The sequence below is a fragment of the Physeter macrocephalus genome, chromosome 1 (assembly GCF_002837175.3).
Source record: "Physeter macrocephalus isolate SW-GA chromosome 1, ASM283717v5, whole genome shotgun sequence".
Classification (NCBI taxonomy): Eukaryota; Metazoa; Chordata; class Mammalia; order Artiodactyla; family Physeteridae; genus Physeter; species Physeter macrocephalus.
The window spans coordinates 28876018-28891277 of NC_041214.2; the positions used below are offsets into that span (position 1 = coordinate 28876018).

At 40.1% G+C, this 15260-nt stretch overlaps 1 pseudogene; it reads right to left on the bottom strand.

The window, feature by feature from the left end:
* Positions 1-7707: 7707 nt before the first annotated feature.
* LOC102988123 (general transcription factor IIF subunit 1-like) lies at positions 7708-9235 on the bottom strand (annotated as a pseudogene).
* Positions 9236-15260: the final 6025 nt, after the last annotated feature.

Here is a 15260-nt window from a genome sequence, read left to right on the forward strand (position 1 = left end):
CTACAGAAAAGAAGGGACCCAGGCGTTCCTCTGATCTCAGAGGTCAGGGGACCCCACCAAGGAACCCAGCAGGCTTCTGGGGCCCAAATGGGCGGGACAAACGCCCTCAGCTCCTCTCCTGCTCCTCTGGTCATGGAGGGCCCCTCCTGCCTGCCTCTCCTGTTCTCTCCTGGCCTCCCTCCTATGCTCCCAGGACCAACGTGGCCAGCAGGGTGCTTCTGAGGGAGTAGGACCTGGCCAGAGAACCAGGCAGACTTCCCTGGCCGATTGGGCAGGGGAAACACTGAGCACTCTCACTCCTGATCTGAGTTCCTGAGGGTCCCTCCAGGCGTGGGAACCCCTCCTCCCTCTCAGCCACCCCTCAGGGGCGCTGGTCCTGTCTAGCCTACACTTCTCCTCCCCACTCAGTCCCCCATGTCCTACCGGTTCGCTTGGGGGTTCCTCCCGTTTCCTTGGTTGTCAAGGTCCCTCACCAGCATCCAGTAGGCACCCTAGACGTGGGGAGACACAAACTCCACGTCTTCCCACACCACCATCTTGACTCCGCCCTAATTGAGCATTTTATATCATTACATTTTCTCTCCCTTCTTAGCATATTAATTACAGGGTTTTTTTTTTTTTTTCTTTTGAAATGGTTGCCCTAGAGTTTGCAATATATATTTACAACTATTCCAAGCCCACTTTCAAATAACACTGTAACACTTCACAGGTCATGCAAATATCTTATAATGGCAAAGTAGTCATAATTTCTTCCTCCTGACCCCTGTATCATTGCTGTCATTCATCCCACTTATAATCTATAATCATCAAATACATTATTAGTGTTATTATTTCAAACACGTGTTATCAATTAGATCAAATAAGAATAAGGAAAATAAAAGTTTTTATTTTACCTTCACTTATTCCTTTTCTAATGTTCATATTTTCTTTTTTTTAGATCCAAGTTTCTGACCCATATTATTCTCTTTCTTTCTGAAAAACTATTAGGATTTCTTACAAGGCAGGTATGCTGGCAAGATTTCCTCAATTTTTGTTTCTCTGAGAAAGTCTTTGTTTCTCCTGCATTTTTGAAGGAAATTTCTTAAGATACAGAATTCTAAGTTGATGATTTTTTTCTCTCAACACTTTAAATATTTCATTCAACTCTCTTCTTTCTTGCATGGTTTCTGGTGAGAAGTCAAATATAATTCTTATCTTTACTTCTCTATAGATTAGCTCTTTTTTTCCTCTGGCTGCTTTGAAGATTTTTTTCTTTCTCTTTGATGTTCTGCAGTTAGAATATGATATGCCTAGATTTATTGTTGTTTTTGTTATTATTATTTTTTGCAATTATAACACCATTTATTGAAGAGGCTGTTTTTTCCCCATAGTATAATCTTGCCTCCTTTGTCATAGATTAATTGCTCACATATCAATAAATGTGGGTTTATTTCTGGGCTCTCTATTCTGTTCCATTGTCTATGTGTCTGTTTTATGCTAGTACTATAGTGTTTTGATTACTGTAGCTTTGTAGTATAGTTTGAAATCAGGGAGCATGATACCTCCAGCTTTGTTCTTCTTTCTCAAGATTGCTTTGGCTATTTGGGGTCTTTTGTGGTTCTATGCAAAATTAAAAATTATTTGTTCCAGTTCTGTGAAAAGTGCCGTTGTTTTTTTCATAGAGAATGAATTGAATCTGTAGATTGACTTGGGTAATATGTTCATTTTAACAATATTAATTCTTCCAATTCATGAGCATGGTATATCTTTCCATCTCTTTGTATCCTTTTCCATTTCTTTCATCAGGGTCTTTGGTTTTCAAAGTATAAGTCTTTTGCCTCTTTGATTTGTTTATTCTTAGTGACAAAGTTGGCTCAGAAGACTTAACTCTGCCTGACGGGTTTACCTCAGCTTCAAAGCTTCCAAACTGGAACCAAATAAACAGGCACACTGCAGCTGAAAAAAAATTATCTCTTCTTGATGGACTGATTTCTTTATCATTATGTAATTAATGTCATTTTTCTCTTGTTATAGTTTTGTTTTAAAGTCTATTTTGTCCAATATAAGTACTACTACCTTAAAATTTTTTTCATTTTCATTTGCATGGAAAACTTTTTTTCCATCCTCTCACTTTCAGTCTGCTTGTGTCTTTAGCTCTGAAGTGAGTTTCTTGTAGGCAGCATACATATAGATCTTGTTTTTTAGTCTGTTCAGCCAGTCTATGTCTTTTGATTGGAGCATTTAGTCCATCTACATTAAAGTAGTTATTGATAGGTATATGCTTATTTTCATTTTTAAAATTACTTTCTGCTTAGCCAGCTCTGGTGTCATCACAGTCGAATGAGCTTCCCAAAATAGCTGCTGCCAGTGTCTCTGTTCCTGGGGGAGTCCAGTTTCCTCCTGCCTCTCCAGGAGGCTCTCTAAGATCAGCAAGTGAATCTGACTCAGGCTCTTTTCAAACTACTGCCTCTGCACTGGGACTTGGAGCATGAGAGATTTTGTGTGTGCCCTTTAAGTGTGGAGTCTCTGTTTCCTATAGCCCCCTGGCTCTCCCAAACATAAGCCCCACTGGTTTTCAAAGCCAGATGTTCTGTAGGCTTGTTTTCCTGATGCAGGACCCCTGGTTTGGGGACCCCAGTGTGGGTCTTGGACCCATTGCTCCTTGGAAAGGACCTCTATGACTGTGCTATTCATCTTGTTTGTGGGTTACTGACCCAGGGGTGTGGGTTCTGACTGTACCACATTACTGGCACTTCTGCTCATCTCACTGTGGTTCCTTCTTTATGTCTTTAGTTGTAGAAAATCCTTTCTGCTAGTCTTCAGATTGTTCTCATAGATAGTTGCTCTGTAAGTAGTTATAATTTTGGTATGTCTGTGTGAGGGGGTGAATTCTTCCTACTTCATCATCTTGGCCACTTCTCCTCTTGTGTGAATATTAAAAATGATTCTTGTCCACTTTAGGGGTCTATAATTTCTTTCTGATTCTTAGAATTTCCATCTCTCTGCTTACATTCCCCATTTGTTCTTTCATGTTAGAAAGAACCCTTGGCATATTACACATAGTTATTTTAAATTCCTTGTCTAATTATGCCAACATCACTACCGTATCTCAGTGTGGTTATGATGCTTGCTCTGTCTCTTTAAACTGTGCTTTTGGTTTTTAGTATGCCTTGTAATTTTTTGTTGAAATTGATGTACTAGGTAAAAGGAACTACAGTAAATAGGCCTTTAGTGATATGGTGGTAAGGCATGGGGGGAAGAGAAATGTTCTATAGTCCTGTGATTAAGTTCTCAATCTTTTAGTGAGCCTTCATCCCTGTGCTATGAACTCCACACGTGCTTCTCAGTCTACTCCAGTATGGGACAGAATGGCTAGAGGGAGCTGAGTTGGGCATTTCTCTTTTCCCACATTAGTCAAGCTCTAATAAAATCCCAATAGGTTAGGCTCTGGTAAAATATTTTCTCTTGAGGTAAGGCCTTGTTAAGAACAGAATGTTCTGGCATATTTCAAAATGGTTACTTTCCCCCCTCCCTCTGTTGGAAGCAGGAAGGGAATTTTTTCCCATCTTCACTGGTAGAGCTCCTGGAGGTAAACCTCACAGAAATGTGAATTCACTTCTCTACATTATGATTCTGTGTATTCATCTGTCCATCTCTCCAATTTTGGGGGCAGCAGTTTTCCTGTGACCTCAGTTGTCTGATGGCTCTAAGAAGAGTTGTTGATTTTCAGTTTGTTCAGCTTTTTACTTGTTTTTAGGATGAAGTGACAGTTTCCAAGCTCCTAAAATACTGGGTAGGAAACTGGAAGTCTCTATATAGCATTTTAATATTAATCCACATATTTACCATTTCAGTGCTCTTTATTTCTTCCTGTGGATTTGAGTTGTTGTGTAAGGTCACATCCTTTTACTTGAAGGACATAAGTATATCTTATAAGGTAGGTCTGCCAGGAATAAATTCTCTCTGTCTTTGTTTATGGAAGAATATCTTTGTTTTGCTTTCATTTTTGTAGGATGATTTTGCTGGATATAGAATTCTTGGTTGACAGATTTTTTTCATTCAGCACTTTGTATATGTCATTCCACTGCCTTCTGGCCTCCATTGATTAATACGAGCAATTAGCTGTTAATTGTATTTGTACTCAGTTCTACAAGTCATTTTTCTCTTCTGCTTTCAAAATGTTCTCTTTGGATTTGGCTTTCAAGAATGTGACTATGGTGTGTCTACTTCTGGACTTTTTGTATTTATCCTACTTGGAGTTTATTAAACTTATTGAATGTGTAGATGGTTTTTCATCAAATTTGAGAAGTTATTTTGCCCCCTTTTTTCTTTCTCCTCTCCTTCTGGGACTTCTATTATACCTATTTTGGTACATTTGCTATTTTCTTACAGGTCTCTGAAATGCTGTTCATGTTTTCTCTAAATCACTAGTCTGTATGTTTTTCAGATAGGATAATTTCTATGGATTTACTTCACATTCAGTGATTCTTTCTTCTGCTATGTTTACTCTGCTGTTGAGCCTCTCTAATGATTTTTTTTAAATTGAAGTTTGGTTGATTTACAATGCCATGTTAATTTCATGTGTACAGCAAAGTGCTTCAGATATATATGTGTATGTACATATATATATATTTCTTGATTGTTTTCCATTATAGGTTATAACAAGATATTAAATATATCCCTGTTATATCCCTGTGCTATACAGTAAATCATGTTGTTTATCTATTTTATAGGTGGTAATGTGTATCTGTTAATCCCATACTCCTAATTTATCCCTCTCCTGCCTTCCCCTTTGGTAACCATAAATCTATTTTCTATGTCTATGAGTCCTTTTGGTTTTGTAAATAAGTTCATTTGTACTATTTTTTAGATTCCACATTTAAGTGATATCATATAATATTTGTCTTTGTCTGACTTACTTCACTTACTATGATAATTTCTGGGTCCATCCATGTTGCTACAAATGGCATTATTTCATTCTTTTTTATGGCTGAGTAATAGCCCACTGTATATGTATACCACATCTTTATCCATTCATCTGTTGATGGACACTTAGGTGGCTTTCATGTCTTGGCTATTGTAAATAGTGCTGTTATGAACATCGGGGTGCATGCATCCTTTCAAATTAGAGTTTTTGTGTTTTCTGGATATACGCCCAGGAGTGGGATTGCTGGACCATATGGTAACTCTAGTTTTAGGTTTTTTTTAAGGAACTTCCATACTGTTTTACATAGTGGTTGCGCCAGTTTACATTTCCACCAACAACCAATTTACATTTCCACCAATTTTCATTTCCAATTGTGTAGGATGGTTCCCTTTTCTCCACACCCTCTCCAACATTTATTATTTGCAGACTTTTTGATAATGGCCATTCTGACAGGTGTGAGGTGATAACTCATTGTAGTTTTGATTTGCATTTCTCTATTAATTAGTAATGCTGAGCATCTTTTCATGTACCTGTTGGCCATCTGTATGTCTTCTTTGGCGAAATGTCTGTTTAGGTCTTCTGCCCATTTTTCGATTGGGTTGTTTGTTTTTTGTTGTTGTTGAGTTGTATGAGCTGTTTGTATATTTTGGAAATTAATCCCTTGTCAGTCACATGCTTTGCAAATATTTTCTCCCAGTCCATAGGCTGTCTTTTCATTTTGTTTATGGTTTCCTTTGCTGTGCAAAATCTTACAAGTTTGATTATGTTCCATTTATTTTTGCTTTTATTTCTTTTGCTTTGGGAGACTGACCTAAGAAAATATTGCTACAATTTATGTCAGAGAATTTTTTGCCTATGTTCTCTTCTAGGATTTTTATGGTGTCATGTCTTATATTTAAGTCTTTAAGCCATTTTGAGTTTATTTTTGTGTATGGTGTGAGGAAGTGTTCTAACTTCATCAATTTATATGCATTTGTCCAACTTTCCCAACACCACTTGCTGAAGAGACTGACTTTTCTCCATTGTATATTCTTGCTTCCTTTGTCAAAGATTAATTGACCATGCAAAATCTTACAAGTTTGATTATGTTCCATTTATTTTTGCTTTTATTTCTTTTGCTTTGGGAGACTGACCTAAGAAAATATTGCTACAATTTATGTCAGAGAATTTTTTGCCTATGTTCTCTTCTAGGATTTTTATGGTGTCATGTCTTATATTTAAGTCTTTAAGCCATTTTGAGTTTATTTTTGTGTATGGTGTGAGGAAGTGTTCTAACTTCATCAATTTATATGCATTTGTCCAACTTTCCCAACACCACTTGCTGAAGAGACTGACTTTTCTCCATTGTATATTCTTGCTTCCTTTGTCAAAGATTAATTGACCATAGGTGTGTGGGTTTACTTCTGAGCTCTCTGTTCTGTTCCATTGATCTATATGTCTGTTTTTGTGCCAATACCACACTGTTTTGATTACTATAGCTTAGTAGTATTGCCTAAAATCTGGAAGGGTTATGCCTCCAGCTTTGTTCTTTTTCCTCAGTATTTCTTTGGCAATTTCCTTTATCAGTGTTTTATAGTTCTCAGCATATAGTTCTTTTATCTCCTTGGTTAGGTTTATTCCTAGGTATTTTTTTTTATGAGCGATTTTAAGTGAGCTTGGTTTTTTTACTTTGTCTTCTGATATTTCATTGTTAGTGTAAAGAAATACAGCATATTTCTGGATATTAATCTTGTATCGTGCTACCTTGCTGAATTCATTTATCCATTATAAATTTTTTGTGTGGAGTCTTTAGGGTTTTCTATATATAGTATCATGTCATCTGCATATAATGACAATTTTACCTCTTCCCCTCCGATTTGCATATATTTTATTTCTTTTCTTGTCTGATCCCCATGGATAGGACTTCCAATACTATGTTGAATAGAAGTGGTGAGAGGGGGCATTCTTGTCTTGTTCCAGAATTTAGGAGGAAGGCTTTCAGCTTTTCACAGTTTAGTATTATGTTGGCTATGGGTTTGTCATAAATGGCTTTTATGTTGAAATATATTCCTTCTATACCCACTTTGGCAACGGTTTTTATCATGAATGGATGTTGAATTTCATCAAATGTTTTTTTCTGCATCTGTTGAAATGATCATGTGCTTTTTGTCTTTTCTTTTGCTGATGTGGTGTATCATATTGATTCATTTGCATACATTGAAACTTCCTGTGACCCTGGAATGAGTCCAATTTGATCATGGTGTATGATCCTTTTTATGTTGTTGGATTCGGTTTGCTAATATTTTGTTAAGGATTTTTGCATCTATATTCATCAAAGATAGTGGCTTGTAATTTTCTGTTTTTTTTTTTTTTTTTTTTTTTTTTTGCGGCATGCGGGCCTCTCACTGTTGTGGCCTCTCCCGTTGTGGAGCACAGGCTCCGGACGCGCAGGCTCAGCGGCCATGGCTCACGGGCCCAGCCGCTCCGTGGCATATGGGATCTTCCCGGACCGGGGCACGAACCCGTGTTCCCTGCATCGGCAGGTGGATTCTCAACCACTGCGCCACCAGGGAAGCCCCAATTTTCTTTTTTTTGTAGTGTCTTTTTCTGGTTTTGGTATCTGAGTGATGTTGGCTTCATAGAATGACTTTGGGAGTGTTTCCTCCTCTTCAATCTTTTCAAAGAGTTTGATAAGGATCACTATAAGTTCTTTGTGTGTTTGGTAGAATTCCCCAGTGAAGCCATCCAGTCCTGGACTTTTGTTTACAGGAAGTTTCGTTTGTTTTTTCCTAGAAAACAGAGCATGTTTATTGGGGGTAGCCTCACTCCTTGAGGGAGAAGTGCATCTTGTCATTGATCATCTTGCACGCTTGGGGTTCAGGCGCTTGAGGATCTGGACCAGCACGTTCACCCTCTGCTTGCTGCTCAGCCCCATCTTCTTGGTCTGGAAATTTTTCAGCAGATCCTTGGTGGTCATGGGCTTCCATGTCATGTAGCGGCACATGGCATCCTTAGTCACCTGCACATTGCCACTGCTGGGGGTCGACTTCCCAGACTGGGGCTGAGGGATGGACTTCCCCGACAGGCTCTGGGGCCTGGGGTCCAGCCACAGCCTCTTGGCCACTGGTGTCTGGCTGGTCCGCTTCTGCTGCTCCAGCTTGTTGGCGGCCGCCTGCAGGGTGGAGGAGGTGCTGCCTGTCTCTGTGGTGGGTGTGCCTGGCCGGCTGTTGACCCAGCAGCTGCCTCCCTATGGCTTCCACTCCTTCTTGGGGGGCGTCTTCTTCTTCGCCATGAAGAGTGCCAAGGAGGCCTCACTGTCGATGTCACTCTCCTCCTAGCTGTCCAACTCCTTGCTGCTGTCTTTCCTCCGCTTCTTCTCCTGTGGTGTGGCTGCCTTCCTCTCCTCCTCCTCCTCCTTGTCCTCCTTGGGTGGCTTCTCCTCCTCACTCTCCTTGCTGCTCTCACTCTGCTCGTCCACGCCCTTGGGGCTCTCCTCCTGCTGGGTGACCTTGGGCTTGCCCTCCTGCTCGTCCTGGGAGCTGCTGAAGCCGTCAGACATATAGTCCACCTCCTGGCCCTCAAAGTCCCTATCGTCACTGTCCTCAAAGGCCTCGTCATCTGACCCCCTCTTCTTCCTGCCCCCCTTGCTGGGCGGCGCCTTCTTCTTGGCCTTGGGGGCTCTGCCGCCCTCCTCGCCGCTGGCCTCACTATTGTCAGACGACATCTCCATGTCATCCTCCAGGTCGTGGATGCGAAGATCACGGGCCTTCTTGCAGCCGCACTTCTCCTTCTTCTTGTCCTGGTCCTGGTCCTTGAGCCACTGCTGCTGCATGATGCTGAAGTGGTTCAGGACTTTGTTTCTCCTCTCTCACTCCTCCTCAGCCGTGAACATGTGGTATTTGGCCAGCGGCATGAAGTTGTACCAGTTGTGCAGGGGGAAGGCCTCAAAATCCCCATCAGGGCACTGCGTAAAGATGTAGTAGGATGTGTTCTCTGTCATGCCTCCCTTCTTTATGCCCTTGAACTTCTGGCCTGATTTGCTGTTGATGCGGAGCAGCCAGGGCTGGTCCTTGGGCCAGAACTCCTTGAGGACGATGCTGTACTTCTTCCTCTGTTCCTTCTCCTGGAGCTTGCGGTTGAACTTGCTGCTGGCACCCGACTGGGACATCTCTGACTCTTGCTAAATCTTGTTGCTCAGGTCACATTCCAGCCGGGCCTGATTCCAAGTAGCAAGGTTGACTTTATTGGCTGCATTGAAAGCCATGATATTATATTTTTTGGTGGTATTTTTGGGAACTCGGACGGCATACTCTCAGTGACGTTCTGGCTGCTGGGGCAGAGGGCCACCATGGGCGATGGGTGATGGCTGGGTCTGGTCTGAACCTAATCCTTTTCGCCTCCCCCAGGGTCCGCGTGCCTCGGTCCAGTGGAAGCTGCCCTAGAGGTGTCGGGCCTCTGGCTCTGACCAAGGACCCCAAGCCCGGGGTACAGTGGATCCTGGGAAAAGCTATACGGAGGCAACGTTGGGTCAGCGGTCAGCCTCTGAGGCCTCTTGTGCCACACCTGTGCCTGCGTGGCCACCTATACTGGAAGGGAAACTCTCCAGCAGGCCACGTCACTGCAGCCAACTCTGAGTTAAAGGAAGCACTTTCTGCAGCTGGCGCGCTGGCTGACTGCAATATATAGCACCAATAACCCCATCATACTGCCTACAGGGAGTTTTTAAACTACACATTCTATTTCACTTCTAGTGATTAGTCTGTTCAAATTATTTGTTTCTTCTTGATTCAGTTTTGGCAGGCAGTATGTTTCTAGAAACTTTTCTATTTTTTCTAAGTTGTCCATTTTGTTGGCAAATAACTGTTTATAATATTTTCTAATGATTTTTTGTATTTCTGCAGTGTTGATTGTTATTTCTCCTGTTTCACTTCTTGTTTTGTTTATTTGGGTCCTCTCTCTTTTCTTCTTGGTGATTCTGGCCAGAGGTTTGTCAATTTTGTTTATCCTTTCAAAAAACCAGATCTTGGTTTTGTTGATTTCTCTATTGTTTTTAAAATCTCTATTTTATTTATTTCCTCTCTGGTCTTTATTATTCCTTCATTTAAGTTTTGTTTGTTCTTCTTTTTCTAATTACATGGTAGGTTAGGTTGTTTATATGGGATTTTTCTTTTCTTTTTTTGTGGAGGCCTATATTATTATGAACTTCCCTCTAAGGACTGCTTTTGCTGCATCCCATAGATTTTGTATGGTTGTATTTTCATTGTCATTTATCTCGAGATTAAAAAAAATTTCCTCTTTGATTTCATTGTTTACCCATTTTTTAAGTGGCATATTGCTTAATCTCTAGTGAATTTTTCATTTCAGTTATTGTACTTCTCAACTTCAAAATTTCCATTTAGGTCCTTTTTAAATCTCTTAGTTGAGGATCTCTGTTTATTGATTTATTGTTGTCACATTTTAACTTCATTGAAGCATGGTTTCCTTTTGTTCTTTGAACATAAGTATAATAGCTGCTTTGAAATATTTGTCTGCTGAACCCACTGTTCAGCGAGGTCACAGAGAGGCAGTTTCTATTGCCTCCCCTTACCCCTGAATATGAGTCACACTTTCCTGCTTCTTTGAATGTCTCAATTTTTTTTGAGAACTGAACATTTTAGATAATATATTGTAGCAATTTTGGATTCTGACTTTTACCTCTGGAAGATTTTTGTGGTTGCTATTTTGTGATTGTTTGTTCCTTGTTTAGTAACTTTTCTGGGCTTAATCTGTAAAATTTCTCTCCCTTGCAGTGTGGCTACTGATGTGTCTGCTCTTTAAAAACAATTCTTTTAAATTTTATCTATTTTAAAAATTTTAAGCCTTGCTTTCTAGAGGTTACCCCTGTTTCTGAATAGTTTTGTTGTCTTCTTAGACAGAGATTATTCTCAAACACCTCAAACCAGTAAGACTTCCATGCTGTGTTTATGGAACTGTGTTTGGGTAGGGGAGCACACTCAATGTTTAGGCTGTTTTTAAGGGACTGAAATTTAATTCCACTGTACTATTTCATATCTTTTCTGAGCATGTGCACAACCTCAGGGATGGCCTGGAATATGTGGCAAAACTGGGCCCTTTCTAGTCTCTGTTGTGGACATGTGGATGCTCAGTCAGGAGTATGCTTGTTCCAACCAGGACCGCAGCCTCAGTCTAGTAGAGCACTTAGCCCTTCCTGCTTGCCTACCTCTGAGATTGACAATGCTATTGGATGGGAGTGTCATCTACCATGCCAGATCTGGTGAACCCCCTTTGATTGCAGTAGAAAAGCTACCAGTCTTCCCAGACTGCACCACCCTGGCCAAACGTCTATGTCAACTGAACTGGTTGGAGGAGATGTGAGAAGCTCTAGACCAGAATGCCACAGAATGCAATTTTAAAATCATAAAAACTTCTCAGATTTTTGTATACCTTTTGTCAATTTTTAGAGTGAACTGATTATTTATGTCAATTTTGTCCAACTTTATTTATTTATTTATTTATGGCTGCCTTGGGCCTTCATTGCTGTGAGTGGGCTTTCTCTAGTGGCGGTGAGCTGGGGGTTACTCTTCATTGCGGTGCATGGGCTTCTCATTGCAGTGGCTTCTCTTGTTATGGAGCATGGGCTCTAGGCTCGTGTGCTCAGTAGTTGTGGCTCATGGGCTCTAGAGTTCAGGCTCAGTAGTTGTGGCGCACAGGCTTAGTTGCTTCGTGGCATGTGGGATCTTCCAGGACCAGGGATCGAACCCATGTCCCCTGCATTGGCATGCGGATTCTTAACCACTGTGCCACCAGGGAAAGTCCCTTGTTCAACTTTAAAGTTGATTTTTGGGGAGAGGACAGAATTTGTCAGTTTCACTCAGCCATAGCCAGAGGTCTCCTGGTGATACTAGTTTTGATTGCTTGGTTAAGGTGTTGTATTTAACCAAATTGTTTCTTCACTGTACAGTTACTATTTTTTTTCTGTTGTAGTTAAGTAATTTGTGTATAGATACTCTGCGAATATATAAATGTTCTGTTCCTCATCAAACCTCTCCTCCTATATTTAGCATTCATTGATGTTTCCTGACTGATACAATTTTACTATTGTAAAATGGTAACTTTTCTACTTGGCACTGTAGTGTGAGGACGCAGTTTCTCTATCACTCCATCCATCCATATGTCCATCCATTAGGTTATAATTTATTACTATTCTTTTTATTTTGATGCTAAAATTTTTGCAGATTTGTCCAGTGAGATCTTCTTCAAGTTGACTCTTGTGTCTTTTTGATATATCTCCATCATTTTCTTTTGAGTATTTCCTTACTTTCTGACATTACAAGATGTCCTATGCTCATCAGTACCTTACCTGCCCCAGTTCTATCCTTTGCCTACCTTTCTATTATATGAACTTTCTTCCAGTGATTTGTAGAACTTTTATTTATTAATGATATTAATCCTTGCTAATATTTTCTCAAATCTGTTGTTTTACTTTTACCTTAATTAATGTATCTTTTGTCATGCAGAGGTTTTATATTTTGATCTCACTTCACTCGACAAGACTTTTTCCATACCAACATTATAAATATATATTTAATTATTTTCTTCTAATGACTTAGTAAACCCCTCCTCCCTTTACCTTTAGGTCTTTGATTTGCTAGAAATTTTTAAAAATTAATATTGTGCAAGAAGATTTTGTTTTTATTTTTTCAATAAATAGCCAATTGTCTCTGCACCATTGTCAAATAGTTAAATATTTATCTATTTATTTGAATTGCCATCTTTATTTTACACAAAACTTTCCCCACATTTGTTGGTCTATTTCTAGACTTTTTGTTATGTTCATTAATCTGTGATATATTTTTTTCCTAATTACCAAACTATTTTTATTACTAACATTTTGATTTCTAGTAGGTAAGTTTGCTCATTAATCTTCTCTTTCAAAATTGTCTTGGCTATTCTGCACATGTTTTTTTTCCAGACGAATTTATTCTCAGCTAATTAACTTCCTTTTAAAGTCTATTATGATTTTGGGTGGGATTGCATTGAGTTACAGATTTATTTGAGGGTACTGATATCTTTATAATCTCATATCTTCCTGTCTGAGAACAGTACATCTAACAATTTATTCAGAATTTTTTAACATAGAAGTATTAATGCTTTCTCCATATAGGTCTTGTGAGCTTCTTCCTAGATTCATTCTTGTGGATGAATCAAAACAACATTGTTTTGTTGCTCCCATGAATAGGATGTTTCCTTTTTCTGTTACATTTTTAAAATCACTTGTTGTGGGTGTAAAGGAAAGCTACCCTTTGCATTTCCTTCCCTTCCTTTTCCCTTTCCCTTTTCTGAGGCTAAGTTAACCTGTGGATGCAGTTTTGTAACTGCACTCTGTGGTTGTACAAGGGGAGGGAGCTGTTCAGGAGATGTGTCACTCGTTAGTTTCTGGCTATCGGAGCCCCTTGTTCTTTCTCAGAGTCTCCAGAACCTCTGTGCTGCCCTCCCTCTGTGGTCTCCCTCACTGACTCTACCTGGGCCAGGTATCACTGCCTGGTACTAGCAGGTAAGGGATGAAGGAAAGGATGACTCATCCGGCTACTCTTCCTGTGGTCTCCCTGACCATTTACCCAGTTGATTGCCTCAAGCCCTCTCCATCAAGAACCGGGAAGTTCTGAGGTTCTACCTGACTTACAAGCTCACAAGTGAGCCTGCCATCATCTCATGGAAGCTGGCAGAAGACATGAGACTCCTGGATCAGAGACAAATGACTTTATTACTTGGAGCTCAGTAAGCTGTGTAAGCTTCATTGTCATGTCAGTTCCCCTTGCCTTTCCTCTCCAAGTGCCATGGGGATGGCATAGTTGGCTCAGGTGGATGCTGCCCTAGCAAGAGGTTGGTATCAAAGCTAAAGGACCCTGTCCTTAGGAAACCACAATCTTTTATAATGGGCTGTAAGTAAATTTTTTCATCCTTTGTCCCTGAGGGAGACATTATTTTTATTGCACTGGACAGCAATCAAACTTGCTCTCTGCTTCTGGAGATAGCCTGTCTTCCAAGGCTATTCTTATAACCTGTCTTCTAAGGCTATTCTCTATTTGAACATCCTTGAAAGGATAGTCTGGAACGAAAGCTACTGGCACCTCTGTTTATAAGCCATGCAGAAACATGGGAAACCCATGGGGAATTCTGTTTCAACATTCTCCTGCTCTTGGAATCTACTACCTCTGAAGTTTGAGTAATCTTGGGGTCCTGCCTGCTTTTATGCACCAAGTCCTTTTGAGCTTGAGATTTGGCTGTGATTTTTCTCTTTCAAACCAAATCCTGTCTTTCATCTTTCAGATATTTCTGAAATTTTTAGTTTATAAAGAGCACTTTGTACAATTTAACAGTGCTTTTATGGTCGGTAACAGTAACCCTGGAGGTCAGATGGGGTGACAGTAAGAATTATCATGGGACCCTGGGAGAAAATGATCTGACATCCCTCCTGTTCCAATTGGCCAGCTAACCATATTGATGGTTGCTTCAGAGCCTCTCTTAAATTCATCCACTCCTCCCTATAGTGCCATTAATTTATTAAGACCCTCATGAGCTCTCACAAGGATTATTCCATTGGAATGTCAGCTCCACAAGAGATGGAATTGTGTCAGTTTTGTTCACTGTTTCCTTGCTGCCTAGAACAGTGCTTGGAGAATTATTTATTGAAAGAATGTATTTTATTTTTAAATAACAACTTCATTGAGATATAATTCACATACCATATAGTTTACTCACCCTTTTAGGGTATACGATTAATTGTTTTCATTATACTCACAAGGTCATGAATCAACTACCACTATCTAATTCCAGAACATTTTTATCCCCCAACAAAAGACCCCATCCCCATTAGTAGTCATTCCATATTCCCTCTTCTCCCAGTCCCTGGCAACCACTAATCTGCTTTCTGTCTTTATGGGTTTGCCTATTCTGGACATTCATATAAATGGGACAGACTCTAGTTCCATCCACCTCACTACAAATAACTTCGTTTTTTTTAATGGCTGAGGAATATTCCACTGTATATATGTGCCACATCTTCTTTATCCATTTATCTGTTGATGGACACTTAGGTTGCTTCCATGTCCTGGCTATTGTAAATAGAGCTGCAATGAACATTTTGGTACATGACTCTTTTTGAATTATGGTTTTCTCAGGGTATATGCCAAGTAGTGGGATTGCGGGGTCGTATGGTAGTTCTATTTCTAGTTTTTTAAGGAACCTCCATACTGTTCTCCATAGTGGCTGTATCAATTTACATTCCCACCAGCAGTGCAAGAGGGTCCCCTTTTCTCCACACCCTCTCCAGCATTTATTATTTCTAGAGTTTTTGATGATAGCCAATCTGACC